Source organism: Armigeres subalbatus, chromosome 2 (assembly GCF_024139115.2).
Source record: "Armigeres subalbatus isolate Guangzhou_Male chromosome 2, GZ_Asu_2, whole genome shotgun sequence".
Lineage (NCBI taxonomy): Eukaryota > Metazoa > Arthropoda > Insecta > Diptera > Culicidae > Armigeres > Armigeres subalbatus.
This window is the reverse complement of record NC_085140.1, coordinates 11434634-11444942: the sequence shown is the minus strand read 5'-3', so window position 1 is coordinate 11444942 and position 10309 is coordinate 11434634.

Sequence of the window (10309 nt, the reverse complement as noted above, 5' to 3'; positions counted from 1 at the left end):
AGAGATGTAAATGAAAAGAAAACTCATTCCTGGCAGTTACGCCTATATATGATCAGAGTGCTAGATATGTACAATTGTACAATATTCATGCAGAGTGGCAAAAATTATAGGGGGGGCTAATTTAGTTCTAGGTGGGGCTTGTACTATCGGACATGATTATGGTTAGCGCTTTGCATAATGTGTCAATGAAATACTTCGATGAGAATAATTGTAATCATAGTAGTCATGAAAATATAAGATCAGTTTGTGACAACGAATCCAAAAATCGAACGTGTTTTCTTTGTCTACCGCTCCCGACACTACATTTGGCGACGAGGAGAAAGTAAAGTTAATATCTAATCGCGAGTGAACGGAGTGTTATTTTTAGTGCTGTTGGGTTGGAAAGAAGATTTAGTGAAATGCGGTAGGATTGAGTATGATTGATTCTAGGTAGGTGCTGCGCGATTAAATAAAACGAATGAATGACCCCTTATAATCGTCAAAAAAATCAGCCTGTGGTTGGATGGCGGAGAATATTTGCATGAATTTCGTTAACAGCTCGTTTCAATTGACCTGATTCGATGCGTTATTATTGGTGGTTTCTATATGATTCTGAGGAGGTGTACTGATGATGAACGAAAAAGGTTGACGTCTCTTTTCCGAAAACGGTATACCTTCAATTTAGTTTCTAGGCAACCCAGAGACACGCATGACATACTGTGATGTACTTCTGTCAAGTCTATGATCTTTTAATCGGTACAATCATCACATGAGGTTTATGATGGAAGTCGTCATGTTTTCCAACTTATGGTGCGAAGAAGCGCAAGAGAGTTGCTACTATGTTATTATTGGTTATTCAATAAACTAATTCAAATGATTCAAGTCGAGTTGCATGTGGTCGTGACGTTTGCTGGTTAGATGACGAATGAAAACTGGCAGACTGTGTTTAGTTCCCAATAAAAGTTTTTTTTCAAATAATGATTCTGTAGTGTGTAAAATTAAGATAAAATTGTTTTATTTGGACTAGTAAACCCAGCAACTTTTGATGTTTATTAGATAAAGTGCTCAGTTAGATTCGATAAAGGGTTATTAATATTAAGGTTGATGCTATAACACTTATTCTGTCTGATTATAATTAAAGCTGTGTTGTTATTGACGGATATGGAGATATCAATCCAATTGCGAAAGGATATTAGATTTTTCATAATTAAAGCTAAATTTATTTTCCATGTTTTGTGATCACCAAAGAGTAATACAAATCTATTCAAGAATACGTTTGTAGCAAAACTAGAATTCAGAAGTTGGGACTTCTGAAGTTTTATCTGTTAAACTAAGTGATGCGTTGTTTAGCACATCTTTAAGCGTACCCAGTAAACGTACGTCAAGCGCACCTCTTTCGAAGTTGATTAATTTGCCTGTATTTTGATAAGATATTCGATAGAAAAGTCTTTTTACTTCATAGCGGATAGACAATATTACCATGCAGAGAGGTGTGAAGAGAAAGGAAGTTCGATCCTTATGGTTTAAATCGATAGACAATGATGTGCCGTGGAGAGCAACTGTGTGCTAATTATTGTTGGCAATTGTGTGCCATGGAAAGCAACTCTGTGCTATTTATTGTTTGTCAATGGTTTGACATGGAGAGCAACTGTGTGCTGAGTATTGTTGGCAATTGTGTGCCATGTAGAGCAACTGTGTGCTAATTATTGTTGGCAATTGTGTGCCATGGAGAGCAACTGTGGGCTGATTATTTTTGGCAATTGTGTGCCATGGAGAGCAACTGTGTGCTATTTATAAAAAAAAAACGCCGAAACCGTGTGCCATGGTGAGCAACGGGGTGTTATATTCTCCACGGCTACCGTGGGCGATAAAGAGCCATGTTCTATTAGGCAAGTGAGAATAGAAATAAGTGTCAGGCACACTAGATACTATGGAGAGTAACTGTGAACTAAATTACAATTATAAGCAACTATGTGTTTTGATAGATTGTGGACAGTAGATCGATAACCAATACTTGTTTAGCTATGTGAAATGGAAAGCATTAGTAAGCAATACCAGTAAAATAAGATAATACAGCTAGAGACTAATACAAAATAATAATGTACCGAATTATCTATCTTGATACAATGGAATAGTCCAGTTGCCGGCAGCTGAAAAAGTAGAAACGTCTTTCCTCGCTACATTCTTATAAAAGGCCACAGAACTAAATGGCGATTTCTTCGTTTGAAAATAATCGGTAAATGGTATGTTGTTGATAATCAAAGAAATGTTTGGAATAATTAGGAATATTGCAAATTGTTTGATAATAGCAGTTTAACCGTGTTACAGGTCGATTTACTATATCTCTTCTGTAACCGCATGGAAACCATATTGCAGAGATTTGAGATTTGAGGTGCTTCATACAGAAACACAGTTCGTATTTTTTACTTAGAACAATTAACAATAAGTTGATGATTTGAATGCTAAATGGACATAATTGGGGGTGAATGTAAAGGTTATGTGAAACTGTCAGCATGGTGATATTATTTTAAGATGAATGATCAAGCTGCCAGGGAGTTTTGAAATCATCAACAGGATAGCAAGATGCAGGTCTCCAGTCAGTCTTGCTGTTGAAGATGAGGGTACGAGCTAGTAATAATCTATATTTGATTCCATAGCTTTGTTACTTTGTGGATACGTGTTTCAATCTCAAAAGTAAGACAGATTCCAATTTCTTGTACTAAAAAAATGATTGCGCTCTCAGGTGCATTTATCAAAGAGAAGTATTTTCAAAGTTTGTGTATTACTTTGTCACGGCTCATCAATGTGGTATCATAATGCTAGCAGAGCTTAAAATATTTTTCTTCATGAAGCAAATTCGCATGATTATTCAAAACATAGAATGACATAGTCAGACGACTACTCCACCAACTCATTCATTTGACTGTCACTGAGTGTGCTTACTATGTGCAGAAAAAAACATAACTTGCATAAACAATTGATGTTCACCTTTCAGATAATTTATCAATTTGTAGAATGTGCATAAACATTCAATGACTAATATTCAACCGAATATTGTCAGTCCAGGACCAACTATGAATGTGTCTGGCGGTGAGCTAACAAGTGAAGAAAGGTGGACTTCACCAACAATTTTCGATTATTTTACACTCTGAATGCTAGTCAGTTATTGAATTAACATAAGTAAGTCTTAAGTATAACATTGCTAATTTTATAGCTCGTTTTGGGGAAGGTAAATATTTGAAAAAAATCTTTGATTTGGTAGTTTATAGGATTGTAATATAAAAGTACGTATATTAAACTTCACAGTCTACATAGTCAATTATTATATTGGGTAATATTTGTCTATGATTTTATGAAATTATTACTATTGCATTCAATTTCTCCTATTAAGTTTGAAGTCCTTTTCAGTGGTTGTTTTAGTGTTGCAAAAATCGTTCTCAGTGTCTCGTAATTAGTTCGACTATGATCAAACTGGTAAAAAAAAAAACACACAAAATAATTTTGAAACTCATAACAACAATCATTACGAATTCATTCAAAGCCTTTTTGAGTCAGTGCGTTCCTTTTAATCCATTCACGCCCGGAGTACAGACGAAGCTTGCAAAGCTTTCACAAGAGCTGAGCTAATTATAAAGACGCTGGGTAATATGGATTAATGGAGAAGATCGTCATTTTTGATTCCAGGTTGCACAAACTAGACACCTTACACCTAGTTCTAGACAAAAAGGGTGAATCTTATATAACAACCACTGGCGATTTTCCCGCTCAAGAAAAAAAATCCTTTACTCGGGTGGAAATCGAACAGTTTATCCACAAATTTTGCGAACTTTAGAAATGTTGATCACACAGTTGAAACTCGTTTTGCTGTTTAATTTTATGTAGACTTTAACATAAATAGATTTGCTTGTGTAAACGTATAAACAATATGAAAAAAACACTAATGATTTAAATAAGCACACGTAGGCGATTCCGGAGATCCGCAATTATAAATTGCCTAATCAGTTTCATAATACAATAGAATTTAAGATGTGAAGATAGATAACTTGTTTTAAAAACTCATTTGATGCGGTATGAAGGGATGAGCTTGATATGTGTAGTTGATGAGGAAATATAGAAAAAATCTTTCTATAGCATTCAAGTGAATACATGGTATAGCCAAACCATGGTTCAAAGTCACAGACTATGGAAATTGTCGCATTCATTTGTGAACAACACGAAAAAGAAATAAAAGCTAAGTATTTCATGGTAGGTAATTGAAACGTAATAAAAACCATTATTTAATTTCAGGTTTTTATGATTAACAGACAATTGAGGAATTTCTAACGACTGGGGATAAGAACATTCTCAAAGAATAGGAGGAGTTGTACTATCGGACATGATTATGGTTAGCGCTTTGCATAATGTGTCAATGAAATACTTCGATGAGAATAATTGTAATCATAGTAGTCATGAAAATATAAGATCAGTTTGTGACAACGAATCCAAAAATCGAACGTGTTTTCTTTGTCTACCGCTCCCGACACTACAGGGCTATAGCCCCCCCGCCCCCTAGCCCCCCTGTAGTTACGCTAATGCGTCTATAAGAGGTTAGCCCAGGAGGTCCTGAGTGAGGGAGTGGAAGTGAGGTCCCTGGGCACCGAGGTGACCCTCCGGTGTAAACAGCTGGACGAAGTCACCGAGGCAGAGGACCTCATTTCGTCGTTAAAGTTGCAGTGCGATATAGAAGTCGAGCGGTCTTCTATTCGTCTTAGGGGTGGGCCCTTTGGCACGCAGGTAGCTTTGCTCAAGTTACCGGTAGCGGACACCAAAAAGGTCCTGGCGGTCGGAAAACTGAAGGTTGGATGGTCAATATGCCCAGTAAGCATATTCCAGCCACCTTTAGTCGAAAAGTGTTTTAGGTGCTTCGAATCTGGTCACAAGTCATGGGAGTGCAAGGGGCCGGACCGAAGTAACCTGTGTCGTCGTTGTGAAGAGGAGGGACATTTTGCGCAGGCCTGCGATAAAGCACCAAGGTGCCTTATCTTCGCTAGTAGGAAGCAAGCCCGTAACCATGTTATGGGTGGACCTACTTGTCCCTTCGGTTGTGGCAATAAGAAATCGCCGTGCGCCGTGCACAGCTGAATCTTAACCATTGTGCTACTGCCCAGCAGCTGATGTGGCAGTCGGTCTCTGAGTCAGAGACCGACGTCGCTATTCTTGCAGATCCGTACCGTGTCCCTGCCAATAACGGGAACTGGGTCGCGGACGACTCCAAGATGGCGGCGATCTGCACAACGGGCCGGTTTCCGGTCCAAGAGGTCGTACACACACCTGTCGAAGGTGTCGCCATAGCTAAGATCAACGGGGTGTTCTATTGTAGCTGCTATGCCCCACCACGGTGGCCAATAGAGCAATTCACCCGGATGGTCGATAGGCTATCGTTCGACCTTGTAGGTTGGAAGCCGGTTATCATAGCTTGGGCGGTGGAGTGGGGAAGCCGCTGCACCAATCAGAGAGGTCAAGCTTTGTTAGCAGTGTTGGTAAAATCACTCATAAATCTCAATCAACGAGCCTTCCGTGCGAACGAAATCGTCTGCGATTTTGAATTAGTTCATCACGCTTGAATTGTTCATGCTAAAACGCATCATTTCACTCATTTGCCATAAAATCATTTTGGTTAAAAAACGCATTTGAAATCAGTTTGGGGGCAATTTATTGCTTATAAATGGAAGAGTGTCTAATAGTTTATACGACAAACGTCATTTTACTGTTTTGAATGAAAGAGAACAAAAGAAAACCTACGATGATTCAAATGGATGATTCAACTCATCCATGAGTTTTAAGGTGCTGAGTTGGGTTCGTTTCAACTCACGCTTAATTTGAATCATCCATGAGTTTTGAGATTTTGAGTTTTTACCAACACTATTTGTTAGAGGCTCTAGCAAAGTTGAAGGTCGTTTTAGTCAATGACGGCTCAACCAGCACTTTCCGTAGGAATGGGGTGGAGTCGTTCATTGATGTTACGTTCTGTAACCCCGGCCTAGCCGGGGGACTGAACTGGAGGGTCGACGAGGGCTACCCCCACAGCGACCACCTAGCCATCCGCTACGTGATCAGCTGTGGTGTGCAGCAACCGAGTGGAAGTGGGTGGGTGGAAGGCCCAAAGCTTCGACAGCGAACTTTTCACCGCGGCGCTGGAACTGGAGGGTAACACCGACATTCTTACAGAGGACGCACTGACAGCTGTCCTGTCACATGCATGCGATGCCAGCATGCAGAGGAGGTCACCACCGAGGAAAGGTAGACCTCCAGCATACTGATGGAGTGCAGCAATCGCAGACCTTCGGTCAACCTGCCTTAGGGCTAGGCGAAGGATGCAGAGAGCTCGCTCTGAGCAGTTGAGGGATGAACGCCGCTTGACGTTCAAAGCTGCGAAGTTGGCCCTTAACAAGGCCATCAGTAGCAGTAAGAGGAAGTGTTTTGACAACCTATGCCTGAACGCCAATGCTAATCCTTGGGGCGATGCCTACAGGATAGTAATGGCGAAGACCAGAGGGGGGCTGGCGCCTCCCGAACGGTCGCCGGAAAGGTTGAATCGCATTATCGAGGTTCTCTTCCCGTCCCATGCCACAAGCCCTTGGCCACCTCCAGCACCGCAGAACGCGAGTGCTGAAGTGGCTGAAGTGGCAGCGGTGACGAATGAAGAGTTGCTTGCGGTGGCCCGAACTCTTGATACGAACAAAGCTCCGGGGCCCGACGGAGTGCCAAACTTCCCTTTGAAGGCAGCGTTCATGGCTAACCCATGTTCAGGACAGCCATGCAGAGATGCCTGGACGAGCGCAGTTTCCCCGATAGGTGGATGAGACAGAAGCTGGTGCTGTTGCCGAAGCCCGGGAAACCACCAGGTGACCCATCGGCGTACAGACCAATCTGCCTACTGGACACTACAGGGAAGTTGCTTGAGAGGATTATCCTCAACAGGCTTACCCCGTAGAGTAGAGTGGGGCAAGAGTACGCACTTAGTTTTCAAACGATCATGTGGTCCTTATGAAGCAAGCTTCTGCATATCAAATCAGTGTCGATGATTCATATACTCTTCCTTTATGTTACCCAGTGAAAAAAATATTGGAATTATTGAGATTCGTTTTAGTAAAACCTTTATTGCAAGACAAGTGAAAAACGCACTCTTGCCCCACCGGTGGGGTAAAAGTGCGCATCGGGTGGGGTAAGAGTACGCATTTATCCAACATGTGCTTTATGTATATGAACAAAAGATATTTTAGTTACTAGATAAAGATTGTCGCTTCGGTTCCCTTTGTTCTGCTGTCCGAAACATGTGTGGTACATACCTGTCAAATCGTATGGATTTTCCTTCTTTGACATTTAGCTCCCCTATCCTCGCCAGCAAAAGATGTTCCGGACAGCGACGACAGCGACAATCTTTATCTAGTAACTAAAATATCTTTTATATGAACACAAATAAGAGTTAATAACATTTAATTGATGTTTAATGAGCATATATTAGGGAATGTTTAAAGATTACGTAACTCTTAAATGGGGAGGGGGTCCTAAAAATGTGCACTTTCATACGAAAAACCATTGTTTTTTATATATACAAAAAACTACAGAGGTAAAAATATATATCAGGTTTGCGTGGCGTATACAAAGGCTTTTAGTAGTAAAGTTCTTCTTTATTTAATCATTTTCTGTTCTACAATTATTATTTTTCTACATGTACAGTGCTCGGCCGGCTTGGCAATAGAGGTAATAAACTATAGAGGACGATTGTCGCTGCGGTTCCCTTTGTTATCGTCTCCAAACATGTTGGGTACCTATCTGTCAAAACGTTCTGATTTTTCCTTTGTTGACATTTAGTGCCATATCCTCGCCAGCAAAAGATGTTTCGCCAGTGACGACAGCGACAATCTTCCTCTATAGTTTATTACCTCTATTGGCTTGGCCCTCCAACTTCAATTTTAAATTTTTATGTTTACATTGTTATTTAAGTGTTAATATGATATATCATGACGGCCTTTAGGAGGCGCTGGTGTGTTTTTTAAAATTTGATAACCTAACTACTATGTACACTAATATTTACAATAAAAAATTGATAACCTAGATTGGAACTAGCGCCCTAATTGAAGCCTGATCCGAATGCAAGCAACGGACCCTAAACTTTTCTTTACACTCACCAAAGCGTTCATGTAAGGTTTTTATTCCGGCCAGACGGTGGACCTCGGATGTTCTTGTCCTGGGAGGGGTGTTGAGGATCATCCTCAGGAATTTGTTTTGGACCCGTTGAAGTTTGAGGTGGTGGGTTTTAGCGCAGCTCTCCCAGACCGGCATGCCATATTCGATCACAGGGAGGATGATTTGCTTGTAGACAGCAAGCTTATTTTTCAGGGACAATGACGACCGGCGGTTGATCAAAGGGTACAGTAGTTTCAACAAGACGTTACACTTTGTCACCGTTTTGTCAACCTGTTGCCTGAAAATAAGCTTGCTGTCGAGGGTCAAGCCAAGGTAGTCGGCCTCATTGGCCCATTCCACAGTCGTGCCATTGAGGATGATTTTACAGTCCCCAGGCGGAACAAGTTTAGGGGATTTGGAGTGGGGAAAAGTGATAACCTGGGTCTTCGCCGCGTTGATACAGATCTTCCAGCTGGTGAGGTACTCTGTCAGGGCATCCAGGCCTCGTTGGAGTTTTGCCACTAGCGCTCTGATCACTCTACCGTTGTAGACGATGGATGTGTCATCTGCGAACAGAGACAGAATGCCGCCTTCTGGAGGTTCTGGCATGTCGGAGGTGAACAGATTGAAAAGCAGGGGCCCGAGGATACTGCCCTGGGGAACGCCTGCGACGATGTTGTGCGCATTGGAACTCGCTCCGCTGATTGAGACCCGGAATGTCCTTGCCGACAGGTAATTGTTGATGATTTTCATCAGGTAGCTGGGAAGATTGTAGCGTTGTAGTTTGTACACCAGGCCATCATGCCATACATTGTCAAATGCCTTCTCGACATCGAGTAAGGCCATGGCGGATGTTTTCGAGACAAACTTGTTCCGTCTGAGGACGTTGGTAACTCGGGTCAGTTGGTGTACAGTTGACCGACCGCGTCGGAAACCAAACTGTTCCTCGAGCAAGATGTTGAGATTTTCGGCAGACTCAAGTAACCGGTGATGAATAGCTTTTTCGAATAGCTTGGATAATCCTGAGAGAAGGCTGATGGGACGATAGCTTTTGGGTGAGGAAGGATCCTTTCCAGGCTTCCGGATGGGGATGACTTTCGCTGACTTCCAGGACGATGGGAAGTAGCTGAGCCGGAGACACTGATTGAAGATCAGCGAGAGGTGCTCAAAGAACGGAGCACTCATGTGTTTGAGCTCGAGATTCAGGATGCTGTCGAAGCCTGGGGCCTTCATGTTCTTCGACGATTTGATATAGACCGTCAATTCGTCAGCTGAGATCTCCAACTCCTCCGAGAAGTCGTTGGGAATCAAATGGATGTTGTTAGCATGCTCGTTGACGGCTGCTTCGTGTGGACTGACGATGTTCTGCCCAAGATTATGTGAGCTGACGAAGTGACGACCTATTTCAGCGACCTTCTCTGCAGGAGTTATCAAGCGATCCTTAGAGTTATTATTGTCTAGTGGGATCAAAGGTGGAATGGGCCGAGGCTTGGATTTTAGAATTTTGGTCATTTTCCAGAACGGCTTAGCATAATCTGGGAGAGTGCGGATCTTATTCGAGAAGTCGTTATTTTTGAGGTCCACCATTCTGGCCTTGATAATTTTTGTGATTCGATTGCAGCGTGCCTTAACCTCAGGCAGTCCAGTACGCTGAAACTGCCTGCGAGTGACATTCCGCAATCGAATCAAATCTTTGGTGAGTGTATCGATGTTTAAGGAGTTGCTTACCTGCCGAGCCGTCGGTACGTGTTGCTCTCGGGCCGCCGTGATCGCCTCCTCGATAGCGCAGAGCTGGCGGTCGATACTTTCCGGCATCTCCGGACGCACCTCGTAGTCGACGGTGTTATCGACGCACTGCTGGAAACGCTGCCAGTTCACTCGGTGGTAGTTCCGCCGTAACTGCTGGTGCCGATTGACCGAGGAGCCCAGTTCCGCCACCACCGGATAGTGATCCGAACTGAGCTCCTGGTATACAACCGGCTGCGAGACGTGGTCACTCAGGTTTGTTACGTAGAGGTCGAGCGTTGCGTGGGCACCGGACCGACTCAGCCGAGTGGGGGAATCCGGGCTCAGGATCGTGTAGTGGCCTTCCTCCATGTCGTTGCTCCAGATGGTGCCGTTTCGATTGCCGCGACTGTTGCCCCAGGCTTGATGTTTGGTA